This window comes from Cricetulus griseus (assembly GCF_003668045.3).
Source record: "Cricetulus griseus strain 17A/GY chromosome 1 unlocalized genomic scaffold, alternate assembly CriGri-PICRH-1.0 chr1_0, whole genome shotgun sequence".
Lineage (NCBI taxonomy): Eukaryota > Metazoa > Chordata > Mammalia > Rodentia > Cricetidae > Cricetulus > Cricetulus griseus.
The window spans coordinates 215,540,924-215,553,693 of NW_023276806.1; positions in this window are offsets into that span (position 1 = coordinate 215,540,924).

Below are 12,770 nucleotides of genomic sequence, written 5' to 3' on the forward strand. Positions count from 1 at the left end.
CACATAATACCTATAGACATATCAACTAGAACTGAATGAAAGAGTAAGTGGAAGTGTCTAGGCAAAACACCACATCATAGCTGAATTCCAACAGGAGATATTAGTAAAATCATCATCAGATAAATTGCAACAGTGACAAGTCTCATAAATAATTTTTCAAGAATTATGATTTAGGTGAAATGGTTTTCAATCATTTTAAATGGAAGTGTCAGAATTTACAAGACCAGTATTCCTGTGGTACTTTAACAGCCTCTCTCAGAGAAGAAGGGCTTATTCCTGTAGGATCTCAGGGCATGATGTTGGTAAGACAGTCAATGAAAATATAGGACAATGGCTCCAATCTCATTATCATCCTGCTATGCCCTTTCTATAATTCAGGCTATCTGACATGTTTTGAAAACTGGGGTCTATTTTGATGACAATATTGTGCTTTGAACCACATTTTTCTCTAATCCTATTTTTTTTCAGAAATTGTTTAAAATGGAACATCCATGCCCAATAATACTAAATGTGCATACCTCATTATGGAGACACATTATAGCACTGAAATAGAGAATCAGATAAATAAACACGTAGAAAGAAAGCATATAGGTCAGAAATAAGTAAACAGATGTAAAACATTAGTACTTTGTTAGAAAGAAAGATTTATTCCAGTTTCTGAACTTTGATCAAGAAAAGAGAAATAATAACTCATGGAGTACCTAATCTCAAGGACATGAATGTAAAAGTGGGATATGGTTCTATTTATTAGTTTGCATGAATATACAAGTCAAAAGCAGACTCTCCATCACATGGACCATGGTTTATTTAACTAAAATAAAGGTAATTAATTAATACAACACTTCTCTAAATCTCTGCTTATTGAAAAACAAAGAGAATGATTCCATAAAAGGCAGATTACATTAACATTATATATTTGAATTTTTAATTGAAATTCCTTGGAATTTAAGCACATTTCTAAATAGTCCTATAAACAAACACATATGCAAAAAAAAGTGGTAAAGGAACTTGTTCTCACATGTAATGATAACTACAAAGCAGAACCCAAGGAGGAAGGGAGCTTCCCCTAAATACTAGGTTCTTCCAGAAAAGGCAAGTAGAAAATAGAATGTAATTTCTAAAGTGGACCCTTTACAAAGTCACATTGTGCTGCTTAATGGCACATAGTTCCTGATGAGCATTCCAAATTACAAGGTAGTTGTTCAAATAGAATCTAAAAGCAAAGGCCTCATTGATGTGCTTTCTAAAACAAGGGGCTCTTTTAATTAGAAAAATCTATGCTGTTTTCTTTCCTGGCAGCATTTGTCGGGGTTCCCACCAGAAAGTTCTCACAGGCAGCCAAATGTGGAAAACACACAGACATCCTTTGCTTTGCAGAATTGCCTAGAACATCATGCTCTACATATCCCAATCCTTTCAAAACCCAAGGATCGATGGTTATTGTGCCATCATATTTTAAATCGTCAAGAAAATACCTTTTTGATAATTAAATTGGACTGTTTAGAGCACCAGTTACTTAGTATACCATTTATTCAAGTGCAGCATTATTTTACAAGATATTGATTCACTGGTCATTAGTTCTTTGTCCTGGAGGGACAGAAAACTGTTCATTACCAATTACATTTTCATCCTAATGGAAACTTCCATCTACACAAGAAAAGATACTTATGAATATATGAATATGCATGCGTGTGTTGGAAATCATTGACACTCTTGGTTGACTGCCTAGAAATCCCTTTATAATGGGGCTTCTAGAATTTCTGCAAATTGATATCTCCATCTTTGTTTGTGTTTATACTTCACATAAATGTTACTGACATTTAGGCATTGCAACTGAAATAGTCTTTTATTTTGGTGCTAGTATTACGGAGTACTACCCACTTCTCTCAGTGGTAGCTTCTTCAAATAATTTGTTAGAATATCATAATACAATACTGACACCAATAGTGTGCCATTATCCTACTGACATGACATAATCCATAGAGAATATTGCTATTATTCTCAGTGAGACTTGTTTGTGTGTTAGTGCATTGCATATTTCATTTTAGTGCCATGAAGTTATGATCACGGATATAAACTTGCAGATCTACTACAGTCAAGATATGAGCAGTTTTTTCAAAACAAGTGTTCTTTGTTTTTCCCATCGAAACCTCTACAATTCTCTTTTACACCCAACCTTCATTTCCATTGTACCTATTTTATTTATTTTCATAATCATATTTTATTAGATCCACAGCTAATCATTTTAATGCTAGCCAATATAATTTTTCAAATAAATTTAATGCAAATGAACATAAAATATGCAAACATTTAATAAATCTGTAAAGGAAATTAAAATGCATATATGACATTATGAAAATAAAAAAATAGCAAATGTAAAATTGCTGATCATTGTCACCAACTTGCTGAGAATTCTGTTGCTGTGTTTGGATAAAAATTTGAATAGTTGAGGATCCACTGCCTGTGTGTCAGTTACTGTGAGTTCATGATGCTGAGAACCTTTAGAAAGCATTGGAATAAAGTGAGAGTGAGCAACCTGGATATCTGCCAAGAGTGTCCATCTCCAAGAGTAGAGTGTCAACACCCTTGGTACTTTGTACTATAGCTATGGCTACTCTCTGGTAGCTTTCTGCAAATCTTTCTCTCTCGCAGTCAGGGCTCTCAAGTCTTTTGTAGATTTAGCTTTTCACAGTAATTCTTTCTGTTGTCTTTGTTGTCCTCACCTCATAGGAAGTCTCTAAGTATCAGTGCTAGTGGCTGTTCCATTGACAGCTCAAAAGAAAATGCCAGAACAGATGTGGCAGCTTACATTCAGAGGCAGCAAGGCCTCTATGATGCCAACTCAGCAACAAACTAACTAGGGCAGATCCCTGGCTCTGGTACCTACTCCAGTGTGTTCTATGTGATTGGATTCTGATCTCTGCCTCACAAACAGAGTAGAATCTCAAATTTTCTTCTCCCAAAACATCCCCAGGGGCAATAAACTTCTGGGTGAACTTCGGTAACCAGTGGGGAGGAGGTGGCTGAACAGTGGTCTGGAGAAAACAGATTCAGATGAAAGAATCGCCTGGAAGAAGAGTTCTTATTTTACTGGTAATGTAAAGCTGCAATAGGTTTTAAAGCCCCACACCATCAGTCTAATATGTACTTTAGAAAGAATATTTTGATAATGGAGTTAAACATTTTGAGGCCAAAAGTAAAAGATAAACATTGTAGGATAAAGGAGAAAATGAAATGTGATACAAACTACAAACAGATATAACTGAACTGTTTGATAAAAACATACCCAATTCCTAAGTAAAAGTTGCCATATAGAATGCAAGTTTACATTAACAACTGTCTCTTTTAATTTTTCTTTTATACTGTCTATTTTTTCTAATACCTTTCTATTGTTTTTAGGTCCTTCCAGATTCCTTACAGAAGAATCTTTTCAGAAAGAAACACAATAGATGCATCCTGACCTTGTTATATTCATTAGTCTTAACCAACTCTTCATATTTTATGAATGTTGAAGCAACAAGGAAGTATGAAAACTGTGGTTTCCGGTTGTGGTTTAGTAAATATTGCCTGTTTTAACTGAACTTGGCACTTTGAAAGACGAGTTTTAAGATTATTCTGTAATTCAATAGTTATTACACCTTTAAATCCTAAATTCAACAGTTACTTTAGTTTTTCCTGCTTCTTTTTTTCCTTCATTTTTTTAGATTTTATTTAATTTATTTATTTTGGTTTTTGAGAGAGGATGTTTCTGTGTAGCTTTGGCTGCCCTGGAACTCACTCTGCAGACCATGCTGGCCCCGAACTCACAGAGATCTTCCTGCCCCTGCCTCCCAAGGGCTGGGATTAAAGGTGTGAGCCTCCACAGCCCGGATATTTTTTACTTTATTACCAAGATTGTCAAGTAACAGGTTGTTTTCTCTAAGAAGAATGTGACTCTGAAGCAAACAGCCACACACTGATATTACCTTGTCGATTATGCTATACAAACTTATTCTTCACGGTGTTAATGAAACTATGAAGCAAAATGGTTTTCTTTATCTTTTTTCAAGTTTAACACACTTCATTTTCCCTTGTTATTTCCAACTGTAGCAGAAGCATCCTTCTTGTGACCAAGCACTTATATACCACTGTCTCTAGGACTTCTAAGGATCTAAATTATTGCTTGGAGTCCTAAGTTGTATACACTTCAGTCATTGATCTTTCAGCGAAAACCCTTAATTTCTTCCTTGTGATTTTTTTTTCTGAGCAAAACATGATAGAATAAATAAAAAAATTATGAAAGCAACTTATGCCAGATAATAGAAAATTAACATAAATTAGACAGCACCCAGTAAGAGCGATGCCACACATGCCGCAAGCACAGGATAGCTAACTGTGGAGAAGCAATCCTGGTAGATCTGGCTATGTTTGAACTTCCTATTACACTCAAACATATATCAAATTAGTGTCTTCCAAGAAGCTGTATGACCTTTGGAATTTATTTATATTACTTGGAGAAACATTCTTCAAGGTAAGAAAGACTCAAATTTTCATTTCTGTTATGCTAAAACAGAAGGCTATCTGAATGAAAGACTAAGATGACATTACAAGCTAATAGAAACTCCAGGAAAAGCACTGAATCAGGAAGTGGACTAATCTCAACAGGCTGATGACAGCAACTATAGATTCACTTAATATGGTAGTCTCTAAATTTGTTTTAGACTTGCAAAGACTAAGCATTGAAATAATTGTAAGATTTCCCTTAGGTACATTTTTTTGTTGCTGAGCAATGGAAAACAAGTGGCAATTTCATAATAGGAAAAAGGCAAGATAAACAAATAAATACTAGTACCAGATTTGACATTGCTCAAATTCCATCATGGATAGTAATGCTGTCTTGTTAGCAGGAAAAAAAAATGTAGATGAGGGAGGCGGTGGTGTTAAGGCCAGTTTTTATTACAAGTTTATTTGTGGAATATTAAAAATATGTGTTGGTCACTGTTTATATTGGTTATACGAATACAATAGATAATATAGGATTATAAAACAGTGAGTGAAAGGTTTAGCATATTTAACTTTATCTGCAAAATTAGCAAAAAATACAATTCACCTTTATAACACTGTTATCATCATAATGAGTTTGTTCCATGAGTTTTGAATATATTCTTATTTAGTAGTAAGGATATGTATGTGATATTTGTATTTGGTACCTATCCATGAATGTGGGAGTATCTTTTCCCAAATGATAATGAGAGGAAGATGATGAGAGTGTTCCTCAATTGCTCCTCAACTTAATAGTCTTGAAATGGAAACTGGCTGTTTTGGCTAGACTGGTCTGCCAGCATTTGCCTAACATGTGTCTGCTTATGACCTCTGATGGTGGGATTACAAACACAGTAACAATACCTGACTTTTTACATAGATGCTGTGGTTTCAAATTGAGTTTCTACTGCATACTTAGGGCACACTCTTACCCCCTAACCTATCTTTATAGTCCACTAATGAGTTTTGGGAAGAAACACCCATTTTATTTTAAACTTTGTAAATTAAAAACATTCATTTGACTTTCTTCAAATAATATATTATGATCAGAATTTCTACTCCCTCAAATTCTTGTGACGATATATTGTTCACAATTTATTAAAGCCACTGGAGATCAAAGTAGCAAAGAAGCAATACTAGATAACCATAGAAGCCAGGCAGTAGTGATACACACTTTTAATCCCAGGACTCAGGAAACAAAGGCAGATGGATCTCTCTGAGTTCAAGGCCACCTAGTGAATGAATCAGTCTAAAAGAGTAACAGAGCCCATCCCTTTAATCCCAGGACTCTTGAGACTTATTTAAGACAGGAACATGGTCTCAGACCTGGCATTCATTCTGCCTCCACATTGACAATAGGAAGGCATTCACACTCCAACCACACTGAGGAGAGACAACAGTCTGAGGCTTGATGAGAGCTTATGGAAACAGGGTCAGTCCTTTTAGCCTGAGGTAGAGATAAGAGCTACTGACTGGTTGCTTTGCTTCTCTGATCTTCAGTTTGAAGCTTGAACCCTAATATCTGTCTCTAGGTCTTTTATTTTTCATGCTACAACTTCTCCCAGAATTTACCCACCACTTTCCCCACTCAACTTTTTGTTCTTATAAAAAAACAAAACAAACAAGCAAAAAAAAAAAAACCAACGAAACAAATGAACAAACAAAAGGAGCACATGGAGTTCTTTTGTGTTGGCCAATCACTCTGAGCATGGGTTATGCACTGGAACTTGGTTGAGATATGGAGTGACATGATGCTGGAGAAACTGATTTTCCCTTTCTTAGCAGTTATCAATCGAATACAGCTTCTACTTAGTTAGGGGTAGGTTCTGTATCCACCTCACCTTTACATTGTTGTGATTTTTCTGCTTTAAACCTTCTGTAGTTCTTGGGAGTGTTGTTACTGTCTCTGTGACATCGCATGAAAATCAGTCCTCCTGTATCTTATGATGCTGTTTCCTTGGTGTCATCCACTGCCTCAGGCTCTAACACTCTTTCTGCCTCCTCTTCCACATACACCCATGAACCTTGAGTTGTGAGGTTTGATAAAGAGCCATTTAGGGCTGAGTTCTCCAAAGCATATTGTTTTCTGTAAATTCAAGATTATCTTTTCCTTCTTTTTATGTCACAATAATTTAGAGCAATGATTCTCAATCTCCCTAATTCTGTGACCCTTCAACACAGTTCCTCATATTGTGGTGACCTCCAAACACAAAATTATTTTTGTAGCTACTCCATAACTGTAATTTTGCTACTGTTATGAATCATAATGTAAATATTTGATATGCAACCACTGTGTAAGTTTCTCCCCCGCCAAAAAAAAAAAAAAGGTTTCATGAACCACAGATTGAAAACCACTGAGTAAGACCACAATTTTATTGTTTCCCTGTCTCTACTGGAATGTATCTATTGATAAATAGTATGTTATGTTCAAAAGATTTTTTCTGCCCTTCCCATGGACCAAAGAAAGTATTCTTATAAGGGGCACAAACACTACTCAAGCACACACACACACACACACACACACACACACACACACACACACACACACACACAGCTTTATTCTGTTTTACTGTTATTTATTTAACTAATGCAATATGATTTGGTGAGTCAGTCTGGAAATAGGTCAGTACTTGTGAAAACATAGCAGTACTCTGGATTGATATCAAACCTATAATTAACTTAGACAGTAAATTAGTTAGTTTTCCTGCTGCTTTGAAAAAAATGCCCTGGCAAAAGCAAGTTATGGAAGGAACAGTTTGTTTTTGCTCAAAGTTTGAGGCATAGTCAATCATGGCAAAGAAATCATATCAGGAAGAAGCTGAAGCAGCCAGTCACATCACATCCAGAGTTAGGAAGAAGGGGATATTGAGTTCTCCATTACACCTTGCTCTTCCTTTTCATTTAATCCAGACCTTTCCTGTACCAACATTCTCCATTCCCCATCCTGTGACATATATATATATATATAATATATATATATATATATATATATATATATAATGTGATATATATATATATATTCAATATATATATATATATATATATATTGAATCTTTTCAAAGGAATCTGTCATCTACTACAGAGAAACATTGTAATCCACCACATTCCCTGTTCTGTTCACAAAATCACAATGTTCAGGACATGGGAACAGATTAGATGTCTATAACATGATGTATGTATAATGGAGATCTAGTTCATATACACAATGGAATTATTAGTCAGCTTTAAAGAAAACTGGCATTATTAAGTTCACAGGTGAAAGGATGGAGCTCGATGAGTGATATCACCTAGACCCCAAAAGACAAAGGCTTCATACCTCCTCCCATTTATGAAAGCAAGATTTGAAAATTCAGATATGTGTGTTTAAATTGTAGGAACAAAGATTGTAGGAAACTAGTAAGGAATTTGAGGCAAAGAGAGGTTATGATCTTTCTTTGTATTCATTTATAAAACAAATGATTTTCTTTTTTTAAAATATTTTTTTCAGATTTTTAATTTGAATTAGAAACAAGATTGTTTTTCATGATAATCCCAGTTCCCTTCTCCCTCCCATCCTCCCCTACCATCCCCCAACTAAAATCTGTCCTATCACATATCCTTTCTGCTCCCTCTGAATGGTGAGGCCTTCCATAGGGTGTCATCAGAATCTATTGCATCCTTTGGAATAGGGCGTAGGCCCACTCATGTGTGTCTTGGCTCAGGGAGCATTCCTCTATATGGAATGGGCTCCCAAAGTCCACACCTATGCTAGGGATAAGCACTAAACTAGTACAGGAGGTCCTATAGATTTTTGTGGTTTCTTCACTGGAACCCAAGCTCCTGGGGTCTGGATCAGTCCCATGCTGATATTGCAGTTATCAGTCTGGGGAGCAAGCGTTCCCCAAAGTTCAGGTCAGTTGATTCTATGGGTTTCATCAGCCTGATCTAGACCCCTTTGCTCTTCACTTGTCCTTCTCTGCATCTGGGTTTCAGTTCAGTTCGGTGATTAGTTTGGGTGTCTGCTTCTACTTCCACCAGCTGCTGGATGAGCGCTGTTGGGTCAGTCATCAATCTCATTATCTGGGGAGGGCGGTTAAGGTAGCCTCTCCTCTGTTGCTTAGATAGTTAGCTGGTGTCATATTTGTAGATCTCCAGACATTTCCCTAGTGCCTGATTTCTCTCTAAACCTAAAATGTCTCCTTCTATTATGGTATCTTATCTTGCTCTCCTCTATTCTTCCCCCAACTCAACCTTTCTGCTCCCTCATGTCCTCTGCATCCCTCCTCTTCTCCTTTCTTATTCTCCTACGCCCCCCTTCCCATGCTCCCAATTTGCTCAGGGAATCTTGACCCTTTACTCTTCTCCAGAGGACCATGTATGTCTCTCTTAGGGTCCTCCTTGATTACTAGCTTCTTTGGCAGTGTGGATTGTAGGCTGGTAATCCTTTACTCTATGTCTAAAATCAGCATATGGCTGAGTACATACCATGTTTGTCTTTTTGTGAATGGGTGAACTCGCTCAGAATGGTTTCTTCGAGTTCCATCCATTTTCCTGCAAATTTCAAGATTCCATTGTTTTTTCTGCTGAGTAGTACTCCATTGTGTAAATGTACCACATTTTCTCTATCCTTTCTTTGGTTGAGGAGTATCTAAGCTGTTTCCAGTTTCTGGCTATTACACTAGCAGACATGTCATAGATATGGCCTAAAAGAACCTTATGGATTTCTCATTTAATAAAACATGAACCTCAGTTTTCTCTAGTCTTCAAAAAAAAAATGTGACTTGAGGTGCCAGTAAAATCACTCAACAGTTTAGAGCACACACTGCTTTTGAAAGGACCTTAGTTTACTTCCGAGGACACATGTCCAGTGATACACAACCCTGCCACTTGTGCTCCAAGGAATTGATCAAAAGAAACAAATAGTTGATCCCTCATGGAAGGTCTCACCCTGCCTGGGGAGCAGAAAGGGGAAGGGATGGGGTTCCATAGGGGGCATGGAAGGATGGGGGAGGTAGGGAATCCTATAAAATAGGATTGTTTCTAATTTAAGTAAAAAAAAAAAAACATGAAAACAAGGAGCAAAATATTAATTGAAAGGACTGAACTTGAGAGATCTTCTGTGTGTGGTGATTGTGTTGTGGAATTCTGAATAAAGAGAGGGGACCTCCTGGCTTCTTCAGTCACTGCAGATCGCTCTAAAATTCTATGTAGGGCTCTTGCTTAAAGTATCAAGACAATTTTGCAGATGGTTAGGAATAATTGGACCCCTTACTAACATTTCTTCTTAAAGATTCACACATGGAAATTTAGTTGTTTTTTATATTTATATTTTTATTTTTAATTACTCATATTTGCATATCCATCCCTCCCGTTCTATCCCCCTCCCAGCCTCCCATGTTCCCCACCCAACCCCCCTAACCCACCACCCCGCCCCTTGACTCCTCCCCAGGGATAGTGAGGCTCTCTACCAAGGACCTACAAAGTCTGTCACATTGTCTGGGGGAGGGTCTAGGCCCTCCTTGCTGTATCTGGGCTGCAGTAGTATCCCTCCATAGGGAATGGGCTCCCAAAGTCCATTTGTGCTCTAGGGATGAAGACTGGATCTGCTGTTAGAGGTCCCATAGACTGTCTTGGATTCCTAGCTGATACCCACATTCAGAGGGTTTGGTTTGGTGAAATGCTGTTTCCCCAGCTTTATGACTAGCATCTCCATTCTATCAGTAGGTCAGGTCCACTGTTTCTGCAGGTCTCTCCATCCCCGTCTTGGCTCCTTTGCTCAACCCTCCTCCCTCTCCACAACTGAATTCCAGTAGTATGGTTCAGTGCTTAGCTATAGGTGTCTGTTTCTGCTTTGCACAGTAACTGGATGAAGACTCTCCTTCATCTCCCTGACCCTGGGCTCCCATTTGGTCAGAGGTTCTTGTCCCTATCCCCTTCTTTGAGGGACTATGCAATCTTCTCTTGGGGTCCTCCTTGTTTTCTAGCTCCTCTGGCAGTGTGGAATGCAGGCTAGTGATCCTTTGCTCTATTTCTAAAAATCAAAAATGAGTGAGTACATACCATGTTTATCGTTTTGTGATTGGGTTACCTCACTCAGGATGGTTCCTTCTGGTTCTATCCATTTGCCTGCAAATTTCAAGATTCCAGTTTTTTTTTTTTCTGTTGAGTAGTATTCCATTGTATAAATATACTACATTTTCTCTATCCAGTCTTCAGTTGAGGGGCATCTAGGATGTTTCCAGGTTCTGTCTATTACAAATCATACTGCTGTGAACATAGTTGAAAATATGTCCTTATTGTATGAGTGTGCATTCTTTGAGTATATGCTCAAGTGAGGGATTGCTGGATCTTGAAGTAGACTGATTCTCATTTTCCTGAGAAACTGCCATATTGATTTCCAAAGTGGTTGTACAAGTATTCTCCAATGTGAGTATGATAGCATAAAATTCCCGAAAGAAATGCCAGCACTACCTCTGTAGAAAATGCTAGCTATATTCAAAATCTAATGCTGTTTTATTAAGTAATACTTTAAAAATATTATTTCAAAGCAAATAAAATTTGGTATTACAAAATTTTGGATATTGTAGGTAATTTTTCAGTGTGAAAGCAACAAAATGGCTATGTAAGTAGGTTTCTCTCTTAGAAAAAATGGTATTTTAATACTTCATGATTGTTATGTTTGTGATTTAATTTGAAAAAGAAAATAAACAATATGGATGTTTTTCTTATATTTTCATCAATTGTTAAAATTTTTAGAGGAAGAGATTATCTTTGAAAATATAAACAGTATTAAAAGTTTAAAAATGGAAATAAATGAACACATGTAAACTTTAGTTTATGATTAACTATGTATCTGTACATATATGTGTTACATGGTACTAAGGAATAAACCGGAGCCTTAGTGATTTATTCTCATTTCTTTGTTTTATGTTTTTGTTGTTTGTGTGTTTGTTTGTGACCATGACTCACTCTGTATGAACTTGAGATTTGTCAGCCATCTGAGTGCCATTTTTACACAAACATATGACCACATCTGATTCCTAGTCTCTTTGATTAGGAAAGACGTGTTGAAATGGAAAGGAAAGCAGTATAGAACAACATACAGAAAATCCGAACTAGATACTACCTGTCCAGATGGCCTGAGTTCTTCCCTGCACCGAGGTCAAAAGACTCCTATTCACCCGAAACTTCACTTCCAACAGCTCCAAACCCACTTATGGACTCTTTGTGTCCCTATGCACAGGTACATTCATAGATAAGCACTGATAAAAGTTTATGCTGGAGAGGATGTAGAGAAAGAAGAACATTCCCCCACTGCTGGTGGGAGTGCCAACTTGTACAGCCACTTTGGAAATCAGTATGGTGACTCTTCAAGAAAATGAGAATGAGTCTACCACAAGATCTAGCAATTCTACTCCTAGGCATATACCCAAAAGAAGCACATTCATACAACAAGGACATCTGTTCAACCATGTTCATAGCAGCATTATTGGTAATAGCCAGAAACTGGAAGCAGCCTAGATGCCCCTCAACCGAAGAATGGATAGAGAAAATGTGGTACATTTACACAATGGAGTACTACTCAGCAGAAAAAACAATGGAATCTTGAAATTTGCAGGAAAATGGATGGAACTCGAAGAAAACCATTCTGAACAAGGTAACTCAATCACAAAAAGAGAAACATGATATGTACTCACTCATATGTGGATTTTAGACATAGAGTAAGGGATTACCATCCTACAATCCACACTGCCAGATATACTAGTAAACAAGGAAGATGCTAAAAGAGACAAACTTTGTCCCCTGCAGAAGGGGAAAGGCTCACCATCCCCTGAGTTAATTGAGAACATGGAAAGAAGGGGGGAGGAATCTATGAGAGTGAAAAGGGAAGAAAAGGAAGGATGCAGGTCATGAGGAAGCAGAAATTTTGAATCAGTTGTAGATTAGAAGAAAGGACAAATAACAGGTAGGATTTTAGTTGGGGGGTGGTAGAGGAGGAAGGGAGAGAGAAGGGAACTTGGATCGTCTTGTAATTCAATCTTGTTTGTAATTCAAATATATAAAAAATAAAAATAAAAAAGTTAAAAAAAGTTAAAAAGTGATAAGTAATAAGAATTAGTATAAATGACTATTTCAATCTCTGTTGTTTTACTAAGATATGTGTTTATTTTAGATTTCTAAATTTTTAAATCCCAAAACAATTACCAATTACTTTTATGCAACTATTACTTACCATCATTTAGATAAAAATTTCACATAAATTTTGGTGG